Below are 18834 nucleotides of genomic sequence, written 5' to 3' on the forward strand. Positions count from 1 at the left end.
TCTGGATCCTTCCTATCCTAAAGCCTAGCCTGGAGCAAGTCTTTGAGGAACGAATAGCAGCCACTATCCCTCTTCTTTCTAATATCACTACCTCACCCCTCAACTCCACTGAGTCAACTACCATTGTGAACACATCCCAAGAGGAGATAGAAAAGGACCAGGATCTTAGATGGATCACCATCAGATCATCTCCAACCTCTCAGCACCTTTACCCCTCAGGAAATAGAAGGGTTTTCCCCGATCCTTCCGGGAGCTCCTGCAGCGACCTCCCGGCAGGCTGCTGATGGTGCCATCAGCAAATCAAAGACGAAACACAGGAATCCCATCCTATCTCCCTGACCTAGGTGGCCTAGCTTTTGTTTCTTACCCTCACCGCTTCCAATGAAAACAAGTCTGCATTGCCTATTCTTTTACTTTCTAATTCTTCTTTAGATATAAAACTTTCAAGCTCTTTAATATTTAATCTCTTTTGAGTGCCTTCTATGTATTTCCTATATTTCAGCCAAAAAATAGGGCAGGCATTAAAAAACAGGTTCCAGCCCTAACCGGTTTGGCTCAGTGGATAGAACGTGGGGCTGCAGACTGAAAGGTCTCAGGTTCGATTCCAGTCAAGGACATGTACCTTGGTTGCGGGCACATCCCCAGTAGGGAGTGTGCAGGAGGCAGCTGATCGATGTTTCTCTCTCATCGATGTTTCTGACTCTCTGTCCCTCTCCCTTCCTCTCTGTAAAAAATCAATAAAATACATTTTTTAAAAAAACAGGTTCCAATAAAACTAAACTAAACATATTGAATGGCAGCTACTTAACAGGTGTCATAAAAGAATAGTAGCTCATTTTTTTTCTCAGGGAATGAAAGGGAGAGAGGACAACATAGTGGCAGTTTTAAATTCTGCTGTGTTCCAGATCGTCTCAATTGCCTGGTAAGGAAGGTTACCCACAATTCATAGTTGAAGAAATCAATACAGAGAAGTTAGACCGTTTGTTCAAGGTCGTGTATAAAAGACACCTCCACGCCCCACTGCTAGGTTATAAACCTTATCTACCTAATTCCATTACACCATGTTGACTCTAACATTACATTATTATAATTATCATAACTAGTGCTAACGACATACCAAAAACTGTGCTAAGTATCTCATTTAATCTTCATAATAATGTTATGAGGTAAGTACCCAAGTTAGCCCCATTTTACAAATAACAAAACTAGAGAAAATAAGTTAGGTTGCCCAAAGTCACCTAGTAAATAATGCAGCTTAGAAGCAAACCCAGGCAGTCACACTCCAGACCCATGTTCCTAACCACTAGGCTACACTCTCTGCCAGGACTAACACTCACTAGGCAAAAACTGAGTAAATAGCTAGTTTTCATCAGTAAAGGTTACTGATGAAATTACAATAGTCCTATTCCAAACAGAATGGTTTATTTATTTTAATAGTAGCTATCTTCATAAAGATGCATTAGCAAATCAAAGTGAGATTTTTTTAATCACCAAATTATTAAAACTCATAAAAACCATAACCATAACCATTAACCTTAAAAACTAAATATCCTCTTTTGATATGCTAATGTAAATACTGAACACTAAGCTATTAAAGAATAATTTTCTATAACTGCTATTTACAGGTGAAAAGGGAGAGGGGATATTTAATGGTGCAACAACAACAAAAAATGTCTCCTTATATCTGCCCAGTTGGAAATCCATTTTTCTCCTTGGACTCCAGGCACCACTAGCTGTAGAATACGCATAGAGAAGTGGCCCCCAAATGCAAAAGAGAGAGAGAGAATACCAAGTTCAGTTATCACACTCTGATTTATAAATGAAACCAGCAGTGAGATATGTAAAGGATTATTCACATATCAGAGAAAGAAAGCAAAAGCTCTCAATAAATTGATTTTTAATGGATTTAAAGCTTGTTCTTGGAAAATAACTAAGAACTTTTTCTGGTAAATTAAACCCTTATGCAAGGATCAGATATGCCAATTCAGTCAAGTGGGACACAGAGAAGAATCCAGACAAGAAGAGAACCATTCTCTTCTCCACGCAGGTTAACGTTTAGTACAAATTTGCGAGGAGAAGACCCAAAATGTGTGGTATGATGTAACTAGTTCCCACTGCCACCAGCCTGAAGGTTTTTAATGTAATTATTTCATCTGCATAATACCTATGCAGAAAAATACACGCACATATATTCTCACATATATTCACATATATACAAATATGTAAATGAAAATACATATCTGGATCAGGTAAACCATACCTGAATATTGGAGCCAGGATTCTGATACCCACAATGGGCAAATCCCCTTACAAAATGCTGTCTTAATTTAAAGCTGACTACTTAGGTTTAGGTGTATTTCATATTATACTAATGAGGACAATAGCCAAAACAGGATAATAAAACTAATAAATCCTTGGAACTGTTAAGACAGGTGTGTTCTTAGTAATGTTTGGCCAAGAAAATTCCCTGGCAGTTCTTAAGTGATCTCTCCTTCTCTAAACTCAGTATCGTCTCTTGGCTGAGGATTCCAATTCCACAGATGGGAGGAGAAAGGATGGTGCTGTGGTCCACCCTTCCCTTCCAATAGAACAGCAATATTAATAGAGAAGATGAATTTAGATCTCAGAGTGTTCCAGGCGGTTGTAATGCTTTCCATACTCGATTATTTGTAGTCCTCGCAACAACCTCACTACTAATCCCATTTGCTAATAAGGAAATTGACCTAGGGTTTACGAAGAGTCTCTGGTCATATCTGGTGGAACCCTGGCTCCCAGCAGTAAAAAAAGGCTTAGCTCACTTTTATTTTCACATATTTGGGTTTAGTTTAAGATTTCATTTGTGGGATGTGGGGGGTTCCACTATTTAAAATAAATATATTGAGCACCAATAGTCTACCTACTTCCTTTCATTATTATTACTTATCCTTTGATATCACTTTTATGCATTATTGATACACTATTTAATTCTGTTGTTGTTCAACTTCCTGCATGCTTGTGATAAACCTATTTATGTCTTGAGCTGCATCCATTCAGGTATAAACTCCCCACAAGTAAGTTTACTTGGCTGGAAGTTCCTTCTATTCTTTCTATCTCCCATGTGGCAGCCTTCACATATAAATTTTTCAACAAGTCAACTTGGTTTAACTGGGTGAATAAACCCATATTTTTTGTCCTGGGAAAAACAATTTGGTATAAAACATGCTGGTGACAATAATGAACAATCTTGAAAACTTCACATAAGCAGGAGTTCTGCCCTACCCTGCCCCAAATTTCTTATCCATACAGTGACACCTAACAAGAAAAATGTTTTAAGCTACAAAACTAGGAGAACATATGTTCCTTGCAGAGGGACCGCTAATGTGACTTGTGTGTTATAATTAAGTTTGTTTTGACATAGCATTCAAATTTGCATTCTTATTTGATTAATATACACCACCATTATTTTTTTGCAGATCACATGAAAAATGAGCCCCACATACAGGAAAACTTGCAAGAAATTACTATTCATCAGCATGAATCAACAAGCTCGCAGTTATAACAGTACCCACTGGGAAAAGTAACAAAAAGCTGTTACTAAGGTCACATAATATGAAAGAAAAAGGGGGAAAATAAAGAACTCATTTCTGCATTGCAAACCATACAAATGTTTCAAGAGAAAATTAGTATCACTATCCAAGATCTAAAACCAAGAGGTAAAGTTCTGATATTTATTACAACTTGGATGAACCTTGAAAACTTAAGGCTAAGTGAAGTAACCCACACATGAAATGACAATATGGTATGATTCCACTTATATGAAATATCTCACAACAGGCAAATGCAGAGAGTAGATTACAAGTTACCAGGGGCTGAGGGGAGGAGGAAAAGGGGATGTATTGCTTAATGGTTACAGAACTTTTGTTTGGGGTGATGAAAAATTTTTAGAAATAGACAGTGGTAATGACTGTACAACGTTGTAAATGTAATTAAGGACACTGAATTAATTGTATTTGAAATGGTTGGAGTGGCAAATTTTATGCTATATATATTTTACCTCAATTATAAAAACATAAAATTATTGATATGGAATTTTTAAACTTTTTCTTCAATGTTTGAATTAAGAAAGTAACTGATTTCACAACAGTGGACCAGGTGATGTGGCTAGCCCAGGCATACTCTCTGCCATGAGAGAGCCTTGCAGGGCATGTCTCGGGGTTTGCATGATGTTGGAGACCTGTGAGGTGGGTCAAGTGGTCAGAGGAATCTAAACATGAAGAGCTTCTGGCCTGGCCAGCGTGGCTTAGTTGGTTGAGTGTCGTCCCGTACACCAAAAAAGGTAGCCTGTTTGATTCCAATCAAGGCACACACACAAAATAAAAAATTAAATAAAAGTAAAAGTGAAGAATTTCTGAGAAATCGTGGGTGGAAATGTTAATAAGAAGGGTAATTACCATTAAAATTTTAGCATAGGTTGGGAAGAAAAGCTATCATGGAGAACAGCAAAAAATGGTTACGTGGAAGGACAACCAGCCATATTTGATGGGAATAAAGAAATTGATGAACTTGATCATTTTTTCTGGTCCAGGTTCTGAAGAATGCCTATTCTTATATGATAGAGTTTTTCAGGCAGTCCAGTTACTACTTGTCAAGTCATTCTTATAAAAGCATGATATCTTAGGTTGAAATAAACTCTAAACTCCTTAAATATCTTTCTGTCAGGCAAACAGCCTGTTTGAATGAGGGAAGGGGGAGGAGGAAAAAATGTGGTCAAAGAGTCTCAAAATTTCAGACCAGGCAGAGCCTATAGGCCTTGTAAAGACTTATCCACTGAAACTGCCTCAGAAGCAATGCAAACCAGAAGACAGTGGTACATCTTTAAAGTGCTTAGAGGCCAAAAAAAAGAAAAAAATTAAGTCAAAATTCCATAGCTAGCAAAAACATCATTTCAGACAAATGCAAAGAGAATTTGATACAAGCATACCTGAAACAAAAATTTTTCAAGAAAGCTAAAAGGAAAAAAATAACACATAAAATTTCAGATAAACACAAAGATGTGAAGAGCACTAGAAATGTTAAGTATGTGGGCAAATGAAAATAACTTTTTCACATTTTAAAGTTTTACTCAAAAGATAATTTACTATTTTTTAAGAATGACAATATACTGTGGTGTTTATAACATGTACAAGTAAAATTATGGAATAGCAAGAAATGGGAGGAGGAAAATGGAAGTATACTATGACAAGGTCCTTACATTATATGTTAAGTTTATAATATTATTTTAAAGTAGATTACAGTATGTTAGAGATAAATACTTTAAATCCTCTAGCAGCAACAACCAAAACTAAAACGTAACTAACAGGCCAACAGAAGAGATAAAATGGAACATTTAAAAATGCTCAAATCAAAGGAAAGTAGAAAAAGGAAGGACCGGGACAAGAGAAAACAGAAAATAAGTATATGTAATAAAACTTGGCAAGAAAATGCCTACCAAGCAATATATTTAGTCTGTGTCATTGTGTCTATTGGGAATAAAACTGAAAACTAACATCTTTACTAATGGATATAAATGCCTGCCTGCAGGTTTCACAGATGACTCACTGTAATATAGTCATTTTGCATCGCTCCTCTTTCAATCTGTCACAAAATACCTGTGCACAGTAAGAATATTTCAACAAGAGATATTTTTTAATTAGCCAACTGAATCTTCTCATTCAAATAAGCTTTTTGAAATACTAGGCATCATGAAATAAAAATAGCAGTTGGGGATTTATACAAAGAAAGTCAAGTGAACTACCAAGCTGAAACAGTTACTTGTAAAATCCTGAAACTGTGGTTCATAGAACCACTATATACCTTATACACTATAGAGCAGCGGTTCTCAACCTGTGGGTCGCGACCCCTTTGGGGGTCGAACGACCCTTTCACAGGGGTCACCTAAGACCATCGGAAAACGCATATATAATTACATATTGTTTTTGTGATTAATCACTGTGCTTTAATTATGTTCAATTTGTAACAATGAAAATACATCCTGCATATTAGATATTAACATTACGATTCATAACAGTAGCAAAATTACAGTTATGAAGTAGCAACGAAAATAATTTTATGGTTGGGGGTCACCACAACATGAGGAACTGTATTAAAGGGTTGGGGCATTAGGAAGGTTGAGAACCACTGCTATAGAGTTTCTTGATCAACATTAAAAAAGTTTTCACATTAACATATCCTTTTACAAAAAAATACAATTATGCTTCCTTATTTCATATTGTGACAATAGGGATCAGGTACCAAATATATTAGAATTTATAGGCAGAGGCTAAAGGAGTAAAAAAAATTTTGTTTGCTTTTTTAAAAATAAATAATTTCCACCCAGCTGGTGCAGCTCAGTGGTTGAGCATCAACCCATTAACCAGGAGGTAACGGTTCGATTCTCGGTCAGGGCACGTGCCCAGGGTTGCTGGCTCAATCCCCAATAGGGGGCCAGCAGAAGGCAGCCAATCAGTGATTCTCTCTCATCATTGATGTTTCTATCTCCCCCCCACCTCTCCCCCTCTCCCTTCCTCTCTGAAATCAATAAAGAAATATATTTTTAAAATTTTTTAAATAAATAATTGCCTTGAGAGTGGATTTAGGCCGCTCTCCTCTTGGGGGTCGCCGCCGCCATGGCTAGTCAGTCGCAGGGCATCCAGCAGTTGCTGCAGGCCGAGAAGCGGGCTGCCGAGAAGGTGTCCGAGGCCCACAAGTGAAAGAACCGGAGGCTGAAGCAGGCCAAAGAAGAGGCTCAGGCAGAAATTGAACAGCACCGCCTGCAGAGGGAGAAGGAATTCAAGGCCAAGGAAGCTGCGGCTCTGGGATCCCCCGGCAGTTGCAGCACTGAAATGGAGAAGGAAACCCAGGAGAAGATGCTCATCCTCCAGACCTACTTCCGGCAGAACAGGGATGAAGCCCTGGACAACCTCTTGGCCTTTGTGTGTGACATCCGGCCAGAAATCCATGAAAACCACCGCATAAGTGGATAGGGAAGAGAAAGAAGCACCTGTTCTATGGTTTGGCATCTTATATGCCTCCAGGGAATATGAAGCTTTTGCAAAGCTTGAGTGATAATCTTGTGAAAAGGCATGAAATTATTTCTGTGTACTGTATAGTAGGTCCTTTTGCTTTTGGGAGAACAGCAAATCTAGTTTCTTTCTATAAACTTAGAGTAGAGTTTATCCAAAGATTTCATCTTTTTACCTCATATTTCTTAGAAAGTTAATGAGTATACTTTGTCTGTTTTTCTATGCCTTTTAACTGAAGCAACATATAAATATATATAACAATACTGACTTTTTCTTTCTTAGACATGGTAAGAAACACTTTTTTTTTTTTTAAGAAAGAAAGGGATTAAATTAATTTTTTCCCTTAAGCTTTCTTGAAGGTCAGGGGCTTTATCTATGAAAAAGTAGTAAATAGTTGTTTGTAACCTGTGTAAAGCAGCAGCCAGCCTTAAAATACGAGTAGTCCTTTCTGGTGAAGGGTTAGAACAATGAATAGTAGTATAATTGTTTGGGCTGCTTTTAGTATTAATCCAAATTACTAGATGATAGAATTCAAGAACTTGTTACATGTTGTTACTTGGTGTACTGATAATCATTTAAAAGTAAAGACTTTGTCATGCAAAAATAAATAAAAATAAATAAAAATAAAAATAAAATAAATAAAAAAATAAATAATTGCCTTGTTATTATTACAATTTATCCTATTTGATTAAGTTTAATCGCCAAAATCCCCAGGCTCAATGTAAAAGTAGTCATCACACAAATAGCTAAGCTCCCTTTCCAAGAGCCAGCCCAGACTTCTGAGCAGGCATGGACAGAGCATATGTGGAGAGGCCCTGTGGTGGAGCAGCACGCCAAGTCTTTTCAACACAAAAGAAGCAAAACTGCTCCCTGACTCTTTAATCGTCTCACTCAGAGAAGACTATAATAGCTCTCCAAGTACAGAGATGTGGCAGCAACTAGACAACAAAGACCACGAGTTCACCCAGTCCCCAGTTTGACTTGAAACTGGAATACTGTCTACATGTCAACAGCACAGACCTGGAAAAGCACTGTCGCATAAGCTGCTGATCTGCTCAGCACTCACCATTCCCTAGGTACTCATGGCTCTCTACTGAAGGCCACAATATCGGGGAGAAACCAGGCACTAAAGCGGGACGGAGTTGTGGGATAAATACTCCAACTTCTTTGCCCTCAGGTCATATAACTCTGAGGATAACTTCACAACAGTCCCAACAGGATGGAGCTCCAGCTGCCAAAAGTGGTAGCCCACTCATTAACACACCTGAACAGGTTTCCTTCCACCCCGTTTCCTTCCCCACTCCCACGCCCTCTGAGATTCTCCCTGGGGTCATCTCCCACATAAACTACTGGCACTCAAATCCTTGATGACAACTTCATAGTGTTGCCATCCAGTCCTTGAACAAAGCAAAGGTTTTAAAAAGAGAATGCATATGGATACCGGCAGGTTCAGGGCATGCTGGTAGAAAGCCAAGTATTTTAGTTTCACTAAAGCAAAGGCATAAATTTATGTGGCACAGTGGAAAATGCAGCTAGAAATATACCTTTGGGCCAGAGCATTTGGTAGGCAAGAAGAGGCGCCAACTGCCAGAAAAGGGGGAGGAGGGGAGAATCCCTAAAAAGCTGTTTGGAGACACTGGGTTTAAAGGGCTTATGGGCCCTCTGAGTGATTTTTCTCACTTATTGGAACCAACCAGAAGCCAGCGAGGTCTGAGTTAGCAATCCAGAGGGAAAATCTGGGCTGGTTATCTGGGAGTCATCAGAACCAGATGATAGTGAAGCCACGAAAATAAAAGACATTTCAGCGAGAGGGTTTGTCAGATCTAAAAAAAAAAAAAAAGAAGGAACCTAGAGAAATAACCTAAGAACCAACACATTAGTGGAATGAACAGAAAGGAGCTCACAAAGAATAAGCAGCAGCAACCACGTAAGTGGGAAGAAAATCAGGAGATAGGAAGACAATGTTTAAGGAAAACAGAGAAGCTGGTACTGACACATTTCACAGCAAGATGGAATAAGAACCAAAACACACGCCTGAGATTTTAGGTTGTTGCTGACATAGCTGAAAGCAGTGTAAGGGGAGTGACGGGGGGATGGGGGTGGAGTACACACAGGGAGGGCAGAAAAGACCGCCCTGGAGGTGAGCTGGTGACCAGATGGACAGGGAGAGTCATCGGGTGGAAGGAAAGGAAACAGTACCTGCAGTGCTGGACTGGATCCAATTCCAAGATGTTAATTCTGAACCAAAAAAAAGCTGTAAAGCACACATAAAATCTTCAAATTTTACAAATGTAACTAAGTTGTTACTTTGAGCAAACTAATCTTTTATTTTAATTATAATGCTACATTTTTGAGAAAAACAAACCAATTAAAAATCAGGAAAATATGCTGCTCAGCGAAATTTGATGAAAAGGTTATGTCAATAGGGCCACGCCTTTGGTATGACCGCTTTCTAAAATAGCAAATTTATATAAATCGGCTACATAAATTACTTTCTAATTCTGACTTCAGGCAACCAAACTTCAATCTTAAACTTCATTTTTGCTCAGTTGTTCTTTGCTTAAAAAGGAATATTTTATGATAGAAGGCGCCATTAAAATTTTCAAAATTTCCTATACTTATTGGAATTGAGAAAATCAGTCAGTACCTTAAAACCGCATCTCTGGCTACACTGTGGGAGAAGAAAAACAGACAGAACAATATACCCGTATGTTTTTGCCCTCCCTGCAAATGCAACACAAGAATAATACAAAAGTTATGTCACACTCAGATTGGACTAACGTATAAAGTACTACTACCTCTTCTAGCACTGTCTCCAAGGACAATATCAGAACCAGTTATTATCAACCGCATGTATATAGAAGAACTATCAGTTATGTGATGCCCTATAAAAACAGACACACTTTCCAATTATATCCATTCATTCATTTTAATTGCTCTGGAGAGTGATTACATAGTTAACTTGGCTGTCTTTAAAAAATTAAGTTGCTTTCATGGAAGTATTGTAGATAGCTATCCCACCACACATCAATTAGAAAGTTAATCATTCTCCTTGTTCTCACCAAGAGATCTTAAAGGAGGTGGGGAGGTGGTAATGGTTGGTGATTCTGAAAAGTTAATTAGAGGGCATTGAGTAAGAGATCATCCAGGAAAAAAGTTTATCAAAAACTCAAAATATGTAAAGTAAAAAACTGCGAGAGAGTCTCTTTAATGAGTTTATTCCTGTTCACTTAAGAAGAAAAATGTCTCTTCACTGTGTGAGGTTCAATTTTCAAAATGTGTGAGACCTCACAATATGATAAAATGACTACTCTAGAATTTTTCTTAGAATATTTCAAAGAGACAAAAGGCAAACAAAATCATAATGTATGACTAACAAAGCTCAAAATTAGCTCAAATATGTTACAAATTAAACTATAAGTAAGAAAGTTTCACATAATGGAACCCATGATATTACCGATCAGCAAGTAACTCACGAGCTACAACCATAATAAAAATATATTACCCTCCTCGTAAAAGCATGAATAATAAAGCAATTTATGTCTATGAATGAGTACTCCATCTTAAATTGTAAACTCATTATGGTTTTATGTAGGCAAATGTGTCATCACTAGCATTTAGTATTAGAAGTGACTTTCAAAACATACACACAACCCCATCTTCCACTGTCTTACTGGCCTTCCTGTATGTCACTTTATTCAAACTGGATGCCATTCTTCCACTACCTTCCATAATCCTATGAGTAACACTTAGAAGACCAATTTAGGTTTCCCACACACATCTCCCAAGACAACTCAGCCCACACAATAAACTGGTATTGTGCCTTAGCTATATTTCACAACCTCATTTAATTAAGTAAGACCAAATGAAATAAGGCATATAAAAGTGGATTTTGCAGCCTGCCATCAGGAGACATTTAATAAAGGCTTGGAATCTGAAATCAGCACAACAAAACATTCAGAACTAGAAGTCTCACATTTAAAATCAAATTAGACCAATGTTAAGGCAATAGCATAAGGGCAAGTGGAACACATTAAGAATGGAGAGTGGGAAGGAGTAAAAGAATTTGACCTCACTGCATACTTGCAGGTGAAACTAGAGTAACGTAAAGATCGCCAGGTCTACCATCCTTGAGCTGTATTCCTTGCTCCTTCCACTGAAGGAAAAGAGAAGGGCACTCACTTGCTTGGTGTCAGCTGCCTAACTGATAGTAGACTATATTGTATTGTTATATTGTAAATCAGAAGACGCCTTAATCAATAAGCCAAATTTGTTTGGAGTCCTTTTCATTTCGCTAGCGCTAGCGGGCCCAAAGGAAATCTTGCTTCTCAAATTCTGGGGCACAATATGGTGGAAGTCTTCTTTATTTATACGTTTTTCAGCTGTCTTCCAAATTTGGAACAAGACTTTCGGACCTTCTGAGAAAAAGTCCTGTGTCCTGGGACAGGGCTGTGAGACCATCTCTCAAGGCCTGGCCTGGCGCCAGCACTGACAACTCTGTCTGGGGCATAGTTTATGGCCTCTCTGGAATGAGAGTAGTCTTATTTTTCCCTATTATTTAAGCAAGCAAACATTTACAGAAGCCGAAATGGCAGAGTTAAAATTTTAAACAGCAGTTTTTACCCAGGATGGAGTTTAGTATGCTTCAGTATTCCTACTCTGAAGGTGGCCTTCTAATTTACCACATTCCTGCTTTATGCCTTCATGGTCTTCATCACAAAACATTCCATAGTCATTTTTTATATAACTTTTCACTGTTTGTATTATCATAATTACCCCCAATATATATTTACTAATGTGATAAGAATCAAACCAAATCCTATCAACACTAATAAAAGAGAAAAATGGTAATTGGCGTACGAGCTACCCTTTTCATTGGCTAATCAGGGCTATATGCAAATTAACTGCCAACTGAGATGGCAGTTAACTGCGAACAAGATGGCGGTTAATTTGCATATGTAGGCACAATGCAGGGAGGCCAAAGGGAAAGCAGGAAGAAGCCCCCTGCCACTGACAGTGATCAGAAACCCAGGGGGGAGCTAAGAGCTGGGGGGCAAGGCAAAGGCGGCCCTGGGGCCGCCTTTGCCCTGCCCCCCCAGCCATGATCGGAGAATCAGGTGCCTTTTCCGCCCTGGCCAGTGATAGCAGGAAGTAGGGGTGGAGCCAGCGATGGGAGCTGGGCACCGGTCGAAGCTGGCAGTACCAGGAGCTAGGGGTCCCTTGCCTGGGCCTAAAGCGAAGCCCACGATCGTGGGGCCGCTGCAGCTGCGGGTCCCCGCTGCCCGGGCCGAACGCCTAGGCCAGAGGCATCAGGCCTGGGCAAGGGGCCGATCCTGCGATTGGAGGGTGATGGGGGTCAATGCCTGAGGGCTCCCAGTATGTGAGAGGGGGCAGGCTGGGCTGAGGGACACTCCCCCCACACACACACACCCAGTGCACGGGGATCAGCGGAGCCGCGAGGCCTCCCGGCACTGGCATCAGTGTGACAGGGGGCAGTGCCCAAACCCCCTGAACCCCCTGATCGCCCTGCGGCTCTGTGTGCGACAGGGGGCGGGGCCACAACCTCCCTATCCGCCCTGCTCTGTTCGGGACAGGGGAAGGCGCCCCAACCCCCTGATCAGCCCTGCTCTGTACCTGATAGGGGGGAGCTGCCCAACCCCCTGATCGCTCTGCGGCTCTGTGTGTGACAGGGTGCAGTGCCCCAACCCCCTGATCGGCCCTGCTCTGTGTGTGACAGGGTGTGGTGCCCCAACCCCCTCCCCCCCTCCGACCCCCCCCAACGGGTCCTGCTCTGTGTGTGACAGGGTAGAGCCATAACCTCCCCTTCGGCCCTGCCCTGAGTGTGAGAGTGGCGGCGCCCCAACCCCTCTGATGGGCTCTGCTCTGTGAGTGACAGGGGCCAGCGCCCCAACCCCCTGATTGGCCCTGCTCTGTGCGTGACAGGGGGTTGCACCGCAACCTCCCCATCGACCCTGCCTTGAGTGTGACAGGGGGCGGTGCCCCAATCCCCCAATCGGCCCTACCCTGAGCGTGACTGAGGGTGGCATCGCAACCTCCTGATCCTCCCTGCTCTGTGCATGACATGGGGCAGTGCCCCAACTCCCCAAATGGCCCTGCTCTGAGCCCGACCAGGGGCTGCACCTAGGGATTGGGCCTGCCCTCTGCCACCCGGGAGCAGGCCTAAGCCAGCAGGTCGTTATCTCCCGAGGGTTCCCAGACTGGGAGAGTGCACAGGCCGGGCTGAGGAGCCCCCCTCCCCCCCGAGTGCACAAATTTTTGTGCACCGGGCCTCTAGTATATAATAAAAGCGTAGTATGCAAATTGTCCCCTCAATTGGGAGTTAGTCCGGGAGTTTGACCAGGGGGCAGGGCCAGCCGGGGGAAGGGAGGGAGTACCCTGCCAATAGCCAGCAGCTGCCTGGGACCCTACCAGAGCACAAATTTCATGCACTGGGCCTCTAGTCTCAAGACAAATTGATGCTTCACTTTTGCCCCAAAACATCACTCTTTACCTAGGTCAAATGTATAAGCTTTGGTGAAATCTGGTTAACTGAAATTATTGATATATATATTAGAGGCCTGGTGCACAAAAATTTGTGCACTCTGGCTGGGGGGGAGGGTCCCTCAGCCCGGCCTGTGCCCTCTCACAGTCTGGGACCCCTCGGGGGTGACCACTTGCTGGCTTAGGCCTGCTCCCCAGGGGACTGGGCCTAAGATGGCAATCAGACATCCCTCTGGCAGCCCAACAGCCCTCGGGGGATGTCCACTTGCCAGTGGGGAGCAGGCCTAAACTGCAGTCGGACATCCTTAGCGCTGCTGAGGAGGCAGGAGAGGCTCCCACCACCACCCCTGTACTGGCAGCCATCAGCCTGGCTTGTGGCTGAGCAGAGCTCCCCCATTTGAGAGCACACTGACCACCAGAGGGCAGCTCCTGCATTGAGCGTCTGCCCCCTGGTGGTCAGTGTGTGTCATAGTGACCAGCCATTCTCAGTCTTTCTGCTGTTAGGGTGAGTTTGCATATTACCCTTTTACTATATAGGATAGAGGCCTGGTGCACGGGTGGGGGCAGGCTGGTTTGCCCGGAAGGGTGTCCCGGATCAGGGTGGGTGTCCCGCTTGGGTGCCTGGCCAGCCTGGATGAGGGGATGATGGCTGTTTGCAGCTGGTCACACCCTCTTCAGGGTGGGGGTCCCCACTGGGGTGCCTGGCCAGTCTGGGTGAGGGGCTGAGGGCCATTTTCAGGCTGGCGGGCGACTGAAGCTCCTAACCTCTCCTTTTTTTCTGTTTTTTTTTATTCTGGGATTTATTTACCTTCTGTGGCTGTCACTGGAGCTGAGAGCCAGCTTTAGCTCTGAGGCTGGCTCCAGCTTGAGGCCTCAGCTGCTGTAAGCAGGTATCTAGGGTTTGTTTGGCTTCTATAATTGCAACATTGTTGCAGTCCTGCTCACTCCAGGTCTGACGGCTGAAAGCAGGTATCTGGGGTTTGTTTGGCTTCTATAATTGCAACATTGTTTCTTAGAGTGCAGCTCAGAGCCTGGCAAGGCAGGCGGGGAACCTTGGCTTCCTCCATCACTGGAGCAAGCAAGCCTCCTGTTCACTTCAGCTGCCTGGCTGTCGGCCGCCATCTTGGTTGGCAGTTAATTTGCATATCTCCCTGATTAGCCAATGGGAAGCATGTCAGAGGTATGGTTAATTACCCTATTTGTCTTTTATTAGATTAGATACACACACACACACACAGAGTCCACAGGCTTCCTACGTTATTTTCTTATTCCATAAATAGTCCAGGGAATAAATAAAGCAAAGCAGCAGAATTTAAGTTTCTTTGGTAACAGTAGTGCGTTAAGCCAAGAGGTATTCTGAATAACTGTAATACTAGCTAATGTACATGCAGAACAAGACTTACCAATGGCTGCTCCTCCCTAAGTTAGGAAAAACGATTGGGGACTATGGAGAATTCCAAAATGGCTTTAATGGAGTGGGGTGCAGGGAGCAGAAGAGCAATGGTGCTCAGATTCTAGTAACAGGAGAATTCCCAGCAGAATTCGGGAAAGAGGAGAAAACATGCTCACTAAGACCACATGATTAAATGTCCCCCGACACTGGCTTCCACTGCAGAGTTCTCCATATTCTCCACATAAATGCAAGTTCATCAGGGAGAGACTTCCCTTAAAAATCTTTGTACCATGGGTCCTAGCACCTGTCACATAGCTGTTACTCAACATTTCGTGAATCACCAATGCAAATACCAGTAGGAATTAGGTGCCAAGTCTAAAAATTTTCTGATTCTGAAGGTTTTAGTAATAGCTACATGTTCAAATTTCCTTCATACCTACTTGAGAGATAAAATGTAAAGGCCCTACAATATTATGGGAGAAAATGTATTTATGAAACTTTCTCCCTTGTTTTAATAAAACTGTATCACAAGAGTAGGGGATGAAAAAGACCCTAATCTTCCTAAAATGAACGTGAAGTCACAGATTTCAATTGCCAGGGATTGGGATAGGAGCTTGTTTTCACAGACTATCTCAGGAATCAGACAAAAATGTTTTTTTTTTAATCCTTTTTTTCCCCTTTAGCTTTTTATTTTTAAATAATTTTAAACTTACAGCAAAGTTGCAGTAATGGTACAGAGAATTCCCACATACTCTTCACCCAGCTCCCCTAATATTAGTATCTTACTTAACCACACCATAATTACAAGAGCTAAGAAACACTGATGCAATATTATCAACAAATCTACAGACTTTACTAAGATGTCACCCAAGTGAATGTTTCCACTAACACCTTTGTTCTGTCCATGATTCTACAATGTACTTAGGTTTCCTGTCCCCTTAGTTTCTTCCTATCTGTGACAATCCCTAAACCCTTCCTTGTCTTTGCGACTTGATATTTTTGAAGAGGAATAATAGAGTATTTTGGGTCCATCTGATGGTTTCTCACACTGAGACTGAGGTTATGCATTTTGGCAAGAACATCAGGAGAAGATGTTCTCTTCCCTTAGTGAAGGGGTATCTGCCGATTTATTCACTATAAAGTTACTCTTTTCCCTAGTAACTAATACCTTGGCAGAGCTACTCCGAGATTCTGCATATATCCTGTTTATTCTCCGGCTTCCATCCACTAATTTTGGCATCCTCCCTGGACCTTGCCTGCAGTAATTATTCCTGTGGTGTTCTAACTGTGATTTTCCACTGCCCTCATGCCTCTGACATTTATAATTCAAAGTCTTCTGTATGCTACCTCTCCATTTATTTATTCCTTTCATTATGTACTTATATCAGTAAGGGCTTGTAGATATTTATTTTATTCTGCAAGTTACAATCCAGAACTATCATAGTATTTTATTGCCCTTTCAGGTTGCTCCTGTGCCTTTCCACATGCCTCAGTTCTTTTTAACAACTTCCTTCGTCCTGGCACCACAAGATGTTCCAGGTTCCTCTTCTATTTTCTCTAACCCAGTCCTAGAATCACCCACTTCGCCAAGGAACCCGCTTTCTTGTATTGGAGAATGACACTTAGAAAACAAGATCTAGGAACCAGTGTGCTCATTGCCATTGGGATATCCTTCCTTCCAGACCCTCTCAGCAGCCAGAAGTAGGAAACATATGCATATATACTAACCCATGCATATATACTAACCCATGCATACATATATATCTGTATCTATTTTTGTATCTATCTATGTACATATATTGCTAAAATATTCAGAATGAACTCGTACCAGTATTTCTAAGTGCAACGCAATACCATAGGGTTCATTCTAACCCAAGAGTGGGCAAACTTTTTGACTCGAGGGCCACAATGGGTTCTTAAACTGGACCGGAGGGCCGGAACAAAAGCATGGATGGAGTGTTTGTGTGAACTAATATAAATTCAAAGTAAATATTATTACATAAAAGGGTACGGTCTTTTTTTTTTTTTTTTTCAGTTTTATTCATTTCAAACGGGCCAGATCCAGCCCGCGGGCCGTAGTTTGCCCACGGCTGTTCTAGCCTGTCACCTTTCTCTACAAGAAGTTCCCTTGTAATTTCTCTGGCAGTCAGAAACCCAGCTCTTGTTATTTACTGTACCTATTTTTACAACCCTAGTAAATTTACAGTTTCAGAAGAACCCATCTTCCATGAAAATTTAGTGACTAAAGTACTTGTGCGCAACTCTTTTCTGTCCTCAGATTTACAGTTTTCAGTCAAAATACTATTTTCTAACATTCATTCTATTCATTCCCACTCCCTTCAATGAAGTTATGTCATTTTTTTTGTAATATAGTTAGATTCTTAGTAAATGTGTATTCCCCTTACATCCTGGTTGTTGGGTTTGTAATTTACATAGAGAAAGATTTACTCTGATGTATATACACTGAATGGCCAGATTATTATGACCAACTGACGTTTGTGGGCAAATTAGCTATAATTTCCTGCTGAAGTTGCTAGAGGGCCAGATCATTATAAACGTCTGAATAGCACAACATACCTAAGTATCGTTGCTGATCAGGTTCATCCTATCATGTTGATGGCGTATCCCAATGGAGATGGCTTCTTCCAACAAGACAACGTGCCATGCCACGGTGCTCGTATTGTGCAGGAGTGGTTTCAAGAACATGAGGGAGACTTTACCTTGCTTAGGTGGCCCCCACAATCACCAGATCTTAATCCAATTGAGCATTTGTGGGACGAAGTTAAAAGAGCCATCAGGCAGCTGGTTCCACAACCATCAAGTCTCACAGACCTGGACAGTGCTATTCATCAGGCAAGGTGTCAGATTCCTCGCACCACCTTTCAACATCTCATGGAGTCAATGCCAAGAAGAATCGCCACAGTATTGAAGGCAAAAGGTGGCCCAACAAAGTACTGATGGGGTGGTCATAATAATCTGGCCACTCAGTGTAGTTCTGTGGGTTTTAATAAATGGAGACGCATGTATCCACCACCACAGTCATGATACAGAGTAGCTACATATCCCCCAAACCCCCTCACGTTTGTCCCTTGTAACCAACTTCTTCCCCATCCCAATCTTGGTAACCCCTAATCTGTCCTCACCCCTACAGTTTTGCCTTTTCCCGTTTACAGTATTTCAATTGTGCTTATGGTAGATCTGCTCAGACTGCTCCATAGCTGTTAGGTGCTGTATTCTGTGTTTTTCCCCCTACTCTTTTTTCTCTTTTCACATTTTTTTATCTTTTCTGGTAATTTCTATTAACCAATTCTCAAGTTCAGTGATTCTTTCCTTGTGTCAGAACTATTGGTAAGCCCACCAAAGGCATTCTTTGTTTCTGCCATTTTTTCTCACTTTTAGCATTCTATTTAACTATTTTTTGTAGTTCCTATCCTTCGGTTAAAGCTACCCATCTAATTCATCATGCTGTCCACCTTTTTCATTAGAGCTTTTAATGCAGTAATCATGGTTATTTTAAATTCTCTACCAGATAGTTCCACTACCTGTGTCCTGTCTGAATCTGATCTGTTATTGCTTTGTCTGCTGGCCACGTGCTGGCCTTTTCGTTGCCTTTTTGTATGCCTCCCATTTTTGCTGTTGAACGCTGAACATCTTGTGGAGAAGCCGGGACTGAGATAACAGCTTTATGCCTAGAAACAGGCACACCTCTTCGTTGGCTAGGCCTTCAGGGTGGGTTTAAATTAATCGAGTCAGAAGCCAAGCTGAGCTTGACGTTCATGATGAGCATGTTACCCTCCAATCTCCTCTGCAGGTAACTTGTGACTGGAGTGGAGCCTGTTTGCCGAGGTTTCTTCTCAGTCGGCCACGTGCTCAGCTTTAGGTCTTCCCTTTGTGCCGCAC

At 41.7% G+C, this 18834-nt stretch overlaps 1 protein-coding gene and 1 pseudogene across 3 annotated transcripts in view; one reads left to right on the plus strand and one right to left on the minus strand.

The window, feature by feature from the left end:
* Positions 1–18834, minus strand: part of SMYD3 (SET and MYND domain containing 3) — a 520781-nt gene that overhangs the window by 428987 nt on the left and 72960 nt on the right. The window lies entirely within an intron of this gene.
* On the plus strand, positions 6609–7694 carry LOC132222542 (V-type proton ATPase subunit G 1-like; annotated as a pseudogene).

This window comes from Myotis daubentonii, chromosome 20 (assembly GCF_963259705.1).
Source record: "Myotis daubentonii chromosome 20, mMyoDau2.1, whole genome shotgun sequence".
Taxonomy (NCBI): Eukaryota; Metazoa; Chordata; class Mammalia; order Chiroptera; family Vespertilionidae; genus Myotis; species Myotis daubentonii.